This window comes from Bos javanicus, chromosome 5, assembly GCF_032452875.1.
Source record: "Bos javanicus breed banteng chromosome 5, ARS-OSU_banteng_1.0, whole genome shotgun sequence".
NCBI classification, from domain to species: Eukaryota; Metazoa; Chordata; class Mammalia; order Artiodactyla; family Bovidae; genus Bos; species Bos javanicus.
The window spans coordinates 5,275,802-5,285,294 of NC_083872.1; the positions used below are offsets into that span (position 1 = coordinate 5,275,802).

A 9,493-nucleotide genomic window follows, 5' to 3' on the forward strand; every position below is an offset into this window, starting at 1 on the left:
TAAAACCCAAACCCTGGAGCAGTGAGTGACACTTAACCTTTTTTGTTTCCACATTTTTATATTTGAGAATACCAGTTAAAAACCCCCTAATTCTTTGATTTGACACTACTTTAAATTCATGATTTTCAGCCTTGACTAGAACCTCAGGATCACCCTCTGTACTCGTCCTTGTTCCCTCCTCCTTTCCCCTCAAAACATATTTCAGAACTTGCACTTCCCTCAAAACTCATCTTCACTCAAACTCTATTCTTTAGTTCTGAGCAGATTTCAGTCTTCTACTTTATATTTCACCAACAGAAAAAAGATTCTCTCTTTGACTCCCTATATCCTTACTGATGAAATATACTATCCATATGGAAAAATAGCTAAAAATTATTTAAATCAAAGAAAAAAATGAAAGTGTCAACATTTAAATTATTTCAATCATTTGAGGAGTAGGGTCCTAAACCATTTAATGGGGGGCTTCCCAGGTGGCGCTAGTGGTAAAGAACCTGCCTGCCAGTGCAGGAGATGTAAGAGATGTGGGTTTGATCCCTGGGTCAGGAAGATCCCCTGGAGAAGAAATTGGCAACCCACTCCAGTATTCTTGCCCGGAGAATCCCCATGGACAGAGTAGCCTGGCAGGCTAAAGTCTATGGAGTCGCAAAGAGTTGAACACAACTTAACAAGTAAACCACCACCAACAACCCATTTGATAGCTCAAAATATGAAAATAAACCAGATCTGATTCAAATAATTATTGACAACAGGTGTTTCCATCTTTGTATTCCTGCCTAGATAGGGACTGGACCAAAAACTACCTACTTTCGTATTTATTACTCATAAGCTATATGTATACTTCAAAGTCTGACCCAGTGCAATTAGATTTCTAAGACGGACAGCACAGAGACGGCGCCACTTTTAAGTTGAAAAAGACAGCATGTCTTTGATCACTGAGCTGGGAAGAGAACTGCTGAGACCTGATTCTCTGAAACACATGTCTTCCAAGGCTTCACTTTCACTTTCATCAAGACAACAATCCTCAGGTATTGTTGACAACTCGGGAACATTGTATTTGCTGTCTTGGATGGTCTGGGCTCTGTACCTGGAAGTAATCCAAACCAGTTCCTTGCAACATTCAAGAGAAAATATTCAGCTAGTCTTTAGAAGCTATTTCCCTCCAGTAAAAGGACTCAGTATCATTAATTTTTGAATACTTTATAACAAGCTAGAGAAGTTGCAGTAATGAATTATGTTTCTACTTACGGATTGAAAAGGCACAGAACTAATACAGATGGCTTTGCTTTTGAAAAGACTACCAGAAAATTGCAAGCTTTAAGCGAAGCTTCCAATTTATCAAGGCTCAATATTTCTTTCCTCTCTGAAATATGAAGTATAATAGTCTTGGGTAAGCAAAAAAAAAAAAAAAAGTTTAATAAGCAGTATGTTCCATTTCACAGTCCTGATTTTTTTTTCCAAAATTATTTTTTCCTTTGTTTTCTGTCAGAAGCAATGCATTTACATTGACTAATCCAGATTACTTTTTGAGTAGATGAAACATTGCATTCTTTTTTAACTATTCTGGCAGCCAGCAAAAACAACAGACTCCAGTGAAAGACAAATTTTAGGGTCTACCTTCATAAAAGCCAAGAATCTGTCCAAAATATTGACAGCCAGGATAAAAGTTTACGTGCGAGATTGAAAATTTTAAAAGGTGCTTAAAGCCCTTAAATCTCAACATGTCTCTATCTTCAACACAACTTGTTATTGTTCTCAGAAGTAGCCTTCATCAGGCTCAGTCATTTTTTTGTGCTTGGAATTCCTGTTCCTGCTCCAGAGAGAGAGAGCTGACCTTCTTCCAGACTTCCAAGACCTGTGCTGTGGGAGACGGAGCATGTAGTCTGGAGAGGGGTGGGCACAGAGGAGCATACGGACCCTTCCCTGGGTCAGCGACCCACCAGTGCAGCAGTCCCCCGGCAAGCACCCACTCCTCCCCCACCTCTGCGTCCCCTCCTCAGCCTCATAGTGGAGCTCAGTGCTACTGCCCACGCCCACCCTCCCGCTGGCAGCAGCTCCTCCTGCAGACTCTGCTCTCCCAGCAACTCTTCAGCAGAAGCTGGAGCAAACCTCTCCGTGTTCATCATATTTTTAATTTCCAAGGTGAAAAATTGCTCTTTGATTTTTTTTTCATAAGATCCCATTTTTGTCCCCATTTTTTTTCTACCCTTGATGATATAAACTATGACTTTCTTTTGGTTCTCTGTTCCATTGATTGCTTTTGTCCACATTTCTTTTTTTCTATTTATTTTTGGCTCTGCATTTTGAGTTGTCTTTTCTCAAATGTCCAGTTATTATCAGCACTCGTTCATGTGTGAAAATGAGAAGCTGATTGGAGGACGTGCCTAGGTGTGGGTTGGTGGAAGGTATAAACCCGGCTGTCTAACAAAGCAGAAGCAGCTTCCTAGTCCAGCATTTTAATATGTAGATGTTTATATAACACCACTGCTCTTAGCACCAACAGATACTTTATCCTGTATCTGTTGTCGCTGAATCCAGAGCTCTGTGGCGTAGTTTCTCCAGACTGCACCTGTTGCCCCGAAGGATGGATATGTTGAGGTAGTTCCCTGACTTCTCAGGGAAGTGCAGGGGAGCAGGCAAGTTCAACCAATTGACATACAGGTACTAAACCAATCAGGTCTTGTTGTAGGCGTTCTGCAAGGCAAATTAGATCAATTCTTGTAGGTACTTCACCTCCTGTAGGCATTTGGATTTCTATTTCTTCTACCCAAGTCCATCAAATCTTCCCCATCATTTTGTTATCTAAACATTTTTTGAAATCTTTCATCCATAGTTTTCTCTTTATGTTGTCTTTATCCTTGTGGTTAATCCTTTTTTGATTCTTCACTGGTATTTTAGTGAAGTTTTTGGAGGGAGAGCTAATGGACAAGAGTGGGCAATCCGCTAAACTTAACTGGAAGGGCTCAGTAGTTAGCAGTCAATATTTCTGAAACATTGGACAGTATGACAGCATGCATATGGATGGGTTGGAGGTCATACATATTGTTATATATCATTTGCAGCATTAGAATATTATTTATGACTCTACCTTCAAAGTATGATCAAAATTTGAACACTCCAGAAGCTGTCATCCTAATCCAGTGATGTCATTTTAAACCAGGACACCACCATCTGTCATGTGGACTGAAACAATGTAGCAAATGAGAAAAGCCAATCTGGATTTATCCTGACTGCCTGAAATCAGCCCAATAGCTGACTTCAGCTCCAAGTTATGCCTGCTAGCCTTCAGAGGAGAGGTCCTAGCTAAGGCTTGAACTGTTCAATGAGTACAATGCCTAGCAGTTGTTTCACAGAATAGGCTTTCAATTTCCCCCCAGATTTAAATCTGACCTAACATTCATTTCCTGCCTTAATATGTGCTCACCAGCCCCTTAACTCCCTTTCATTTCTGCCTTCTATAGAAGGGATATAGACCATTGACAACCGTGTATTCTATGGCAAGAGAAAGAGTGTGGAATATAAAGTAGAAAAGTCTCTTTAATGCAAGAAAAGATCTGTAATACATGAGCCTTCACTGACAAGAACAATCTCGGTTGATGTTTTGTAGTTTTGTCAAAATACATGCAGTAAACTTTCATTGAGTAACCAGCCTTCTCTTGCTGATTGTGTAAATACCATTCCTCAGCAAACCCATAAAGAAAGATGTGAATCACATGGTCCTGAGAGGAGGTAGTTGCTCCAGTAGTAAGGTTAGGAACTTAGCCTTGAACAGTTGACCACAAGTTCAGTTAATGCAGCTGGCAGAATGGTCCTGGGAGCATATGAAATACCACTTTCAAGCCTGCCAGAATAATTTGGGAATGCTTCAAAGTGAGCTTATATATATTTTTTAATTTATATGATTTTACTTATTTAATTTAGTTGTTTAGTTTTGACTGCGCTGGGTCTTCGTTGCTGTGCAGGGGCTTTCTCTGGTTGTGGGCGAGCAGGCGCTGCTCTTCACCGTGTGCACGGCTTCTCCTTGCGGGGGCTTCTCTTGTCGAGCAGCATGGGCTCTAGACGCTGGGGCTTCAGTATCCACAGCACTGCAGGCTTGGGAGTTGTGGCAGCAGGCTCTAGAGCACAGGTTCAGTAGTTGGGGCACCTGGGCTTAGTTGCCCTGTGGCATGTGGGATCCTCCCGAACCAGAGATCAAACCCGTGTCTCCTGCATTGACTGGCAAATTCCTATTCTCTGCACCACCAGGGAAGTCTAGGGAGCTTTTCTGAAAACCAATGGACACAAGTGAAAACGCACGCCCCCCTCCACTTTTACCCCTAATTTTTCTAACCACGAGACCTGCCAACAATTAGGTTATGCCCATTCTCAACCACCTGCACTCTTTTTCCAAAAATCTTAAAATTTATCATGTATACCATGGACCCCATCTTGTCCCAAGCTACCTACTACTCCATCAGTACCTCATATTTTTTAATCTTCTCTTTTACCTTATCATTCTTATGTAGTACCCTTGCTTTATTCTCATAAATGCTTTTTGCCTTACTTTATTTTGCCCAATATTAATTCGGCCAGATTAACTTTTTTGAATGGTATATATATTTTTGAATGGTATATATTTCCTCACCCATTTCTGTGTAGTTTTGACTTAGGTGATTAGTTATTTAATTTGGGTGTCCCTTATAAGCAGAATGTGCCTAAAATTTTTATTCTTGTTATTCCATGTGATAAAAATCTGCCTGGTAAAATTAGCCCAGTTGTATTTATTATGGTTACTACTATATTATGATTTTTTTACAATCCTATTTTGTGGTTTCTGTTTATCCAGAGTTTTTCTTAGATTCCTTCCCTACTTATCTTCCATTTGATAACTATTGTTTACCTGTTTTATTTTTTATTGGGGTATACCTGATTAACAAACAATTTTGTGATAGTTTCAGCTGAATAGCAAAGCGACTCAGCCATACATATACACGTATCCATTCTCCCCCAATCTCCCCTCCCCTCCGGGCCGCCGCACAACACTGAGCAGAGTTCCGTGTGCTCTTCAGTAGGCCCTTGTTGGTTATCCATCTGAAATATAGCAATGTGTATATGTCCATTTTTATGTTTTCTTTTTTCTGTTATGGTTTTTAAAGCTGTAGATTGCATTTTTATTCTTTTTGGTGACGTCAACTAAAATGTTGACATGAGTATTTCACTGTAATTTTTAGCAAAATTTAACGGTATTTTTACCTCTGCCCCCAACCGATCATGTCATCTTTCACAATCCCTTCTCACACAATGTTATTGTTGTTTAGAGTTTTCATTTTATTCTTTATTTTAAATACACATACAAAATAACTTTTTATCATCCATTAAGTTATTTTAATATTTTGTCATTTGCTTGCATTTGGAGCAGAAGATATGAACTGTCTTTGAGTGGAAGCCCTTTAATCTATGAACATGTGTAAGTGTCTCCCCACTATTCGGAGGAGTTCCAGTGCTGTCAACAGATTCTCAAAGGGGAATGTTATTGAAAGATTAAAAATCACTCACCTTTAGCATAAAATCCAAGTCCCTTTATAAGGCATGCAAGACGATCCAGGACCTGCTCTTACCCATCCCTCTGACCTTCCGTTACTCCTTGTTGGACTAGTCAAATTCCAGCCAATGTAAACTATGGGAACACATACACCCACACCCACACCCACACCCACACCCACCCACACACACACACACACACACACACCCCACCTCCTAGGCGGGCCTTTACTTCTGTGCATTTGCTCTTGCCTTTCTCCTCCACGCTTCTCCCATCCCCGTCCCTGACACTCACTGACTCCCCTCGTCCTTTAAGAAGTATCTCTGGGTTCAGTTCCTGTAAGCATTTTCCTCTGGTTAGCCACCACCATCACATGGCTGAGGCTTCCATAGTTCCTGATATTTCATAGTTTGGTTTATATTATACAACACAGCTGTTTCCCACGTGAGATAGTCACACAAGTGTAGTAACTCCGTGGTTTGTGTTTGCACACTCTCAGCACACAGCACAGGGCCTGACATACAGTAAATACTCAGTATAAACTTGCTGAAGGAAGTAACAAAGAACTATGGGCCTGCTTATGGGTAAAAAGCAATTAGGCTAAACACTTTGAATTAAGATTAGTGTTTATCTATAGCTTCAGAATTAGCCAACCATAAGGAACACCAGTGAGACTCTTGATGAAGAAACTAGAATTCAATGATTTAGTTGGAAAATAATGCTCTACAGGGCTTGGACAAAATAAATGTGTGTGTAAACATACACATGAGGCATATATTTTTATTCCATTTTTCTAACAGATGACTTCTTCTGACTGAGTCCTGAGGAAAAGCTTGCTCAGAAGATACGATTGATAGGTCCTAACTTGGGAATGGGACAGTGGAGCTTTCAAAGTAACAGGGGAAAACTGGGAAACAATAATCTGACTTCACTGAGAAATATCTTTAAGCCAAGGAAAGGACAGAGCCTCATATAAACATGCTGTTTATAAAACAGAGATAGTCAAGAAAAATGTGAAGAACAGCAAATATTTAATATAAGGAATATGGATATTATAACATTGCAGTCCAGCCTTAAAACATGCAAAGAAAACTCCTGAATAGTAGAGCAAAATTGATAATCAAAAGCAGGAGAACAGTAAACAGCTTCCTACCAGGAAACCACATTGAAGAGTGCTTTGGACTACCAAAGACAGTGGACGGATGTCTCCAGAAGTCTAAAGAGAGAGCAGGGAGCCATGCTGAAAGAGGCCACTTAGAACACTGAGGACTAAAATGTTACAGGAAAACTCAAAAAGTAAATCTGTAGATGTCTTATAAACTGACCACTCACTTTAGTGATGCCTAAATAATAGAGAGGAGAAGATAAAAGTGATCATTTAAAAGGGTGAGAAGGAAATATTCAGAAGGAGAAGTTGGTGTGGAATTTAAGTAACTCTAGTAATTTTGGTAACATAACTTACAAAAATGTCAGTTCTTCACAAAGGATTCATAAAAAATATGACAGGATAGACAAGATAAATATATGATATAAAAGTGATCTGAAAATATTGGGATTATTGAGGTAGATACAATTTTAGTATTATGTCAATGAACACATATTTATTTTGTATTTATGTTCCAGACACAAAGCCAGGAACTGTGCCAGACAATGAGAATATAGTAATGAACAATTAAAAATGTCAATTGTCTTCTCAAGGAAGATAATAATTGATTTAGACAATACCAGTGGCAAAGTGATATAAAGGGTAAAGAGAATGTTGCTGCTGCTGCTAAGTCGCTTCAGTCGTGTCCGACTCTGTGTGACCCCATAGACGGCAGCCCACCAGGCTCCCCCGTCCCTGGGATTCTCCAGGCAAGAACACTGGAGCGGGTTGCCATTTCCTTCTCCAATGCATGAAACTGAAAAGTGAAGTCACTCAGTCGTGTCCCGTGTCCGACTCTTTGCGACCCCATGGACTGCAGCCTACCAGGCTCCTCTGTCCATGGGAGTTTCCAGGCAAGTGTACTGGAGTGGGGTGCCATTGCCTTCTCCGAAGAGAATGTTATGGACAGTATAAAAAAAAAGGAGTCCTAATATTTCTGACATCCCTATAGGTCCCAGTGCACCAGCCCTGAGCACCATCTCATGCATCATCAAACCTGGACTAGCAATTCGTTTCACATATGATAATATACATGTTTCAATGCCATTCTCCCAAATCATCCCACCCTCGCCCTCTCCCACAGAGTCCAAAAGACTATTCTATACATCTGTGTCTCTTTTGCTGTCTCACACGTGGGGTTATCATTACCACCTTTCTAAATTCCATATATATGCATTAGTATACTGTATCGGTGTTTTTCTTTCTGACTTACTTCACTCTATATAATAAGCTCCAGTTTCATCCACCTCATTAGAACTGATTCAAATGTATTCTTTTTAATGGCTGAGTAATATTCCATTGTGTATATGTACCACAGCTCAGAGAGCATTTTTTATTCCACTTTGTACCATGAAGATCTAGCATAGGAAAACCCTTCCTTCTCAGTCTCAGTAGAAACTCAACATTTACTCTTCCACCCCAGGTGGGCCCATATCCATTATAATCTCCTTAGACTCCCCCTGGGCTTCCCTGGTTGTTCAGGCAGTAAAGAATCTGCCTGCAGTACAGGAGACTGGGGTTCAATTCCTGGATAGGGAAGATCCTCTGGAGAAGGGAATGGCTACCCACTCCAGTATTCTGGCCTAGAGAATTCCATGGACAGAGGAGCATAGCAGGCTAAAGTCCATGGGGTTACAAAGAGTCAGACATGACAGAGCAACTAACACACACACACACACACACACACACACACGCCACTCCAGATAGAAGAAGTTTAGATCCTGAATGGAGTTGTTGGCATTTCTACTTCAGATCTTGGAACAATAAAAACAAAGCTTGCTTCTCTTCTTGGAGTAGGACTGGAGGGATCTCGTCTATTCTTTTCTGTATCTTATAGGAATAAGAACCAAGCATAAATTATTATCTCCACAAATTATGTTATATTTATCTGAGTCATTGGTGAAACTGTTGGAGGAAATAAAATACTTTCAGCAAGAAAATTACATGATACTTAATCTAAGACCATAATAAATAAACTCCCTAGTTGCCAGAACTAACATAATATAAAGAGTAACGGCTACAGTGGTAAAATACATGTTCTGCGAGGTTTTACATTACTCTTCAATTTGGTGATCTTTCATAAAGTATAACATTTTAGAGTCTATGTATCACACATTCTATCAGATAACTTTCTACCACACAACTGAAATCACAGACATGTCATCTCTGTTTCCTCCTTTAGTGTCTCCAAAGAATTTTATAAACTGTTGCCATATTAATTAAATCCCCTGAATACTTGACAAAATGTTTTTAGTATCCTTGCTTTATTCAAAGTTTGACATGAAAGTGAAGGTGAAAGTCACTCAGCCGTGTCTGACTCTTTGTGACCCAAAGACTATACAGTCCATGGAATTCTCTAGGCCAGAATACTGGAGTGGGTAGCTGTTCCCTTCTCCAGGGGCTCTTCCCAACCCAGGGATCGAACCCAGGTCTCTGGCATTGCAAGCAGATTCTTTACCAGCTAAGCTACCAGGGGAGCCCAAGAATACTGGAGTGGGTAGCCTATCCCTTCTCCAGGTATCTTCCTGACCCAGGAATTGAACTGGGGTCTCCTGCATTGCAGGCAGATTCTTTACCAGCTGAGCTACCAGGGAAGCCAAAAAATTAACCCCAAAACTTAGCAGCTTAAAGCAACCATTTTATTTTGTTCACAAAGTTATGGATCAATTATACCTCAAAAAATCTGAAATTTAGAAAAAAAAAAAAGAATATGGAAGCACTAAGAGTTCAGCTGGGTGGTTCTAATTTGGAGTCCATCATATAAATATAGTGAGATGGGCCTGAAATCAACCCAAAATGACTCACTCACCTGGAAGATAATTGATACCTGC

The 9,493-nt window shown here is 40.1% G+C and overlaps 1 pseudogene; it reads right to left on the reverse strand.

The window, feature by feature from the left end:
* Positions 1–900: 900 nt before the first annotated feature.
* LOC133248637 (cyclin-G2-like) lies at positions 901–2,180 on the reverse strand (annotated as a pseudogene).
* Positions 2,181–9,493: the final 7,313 nt, after the last annotated feature.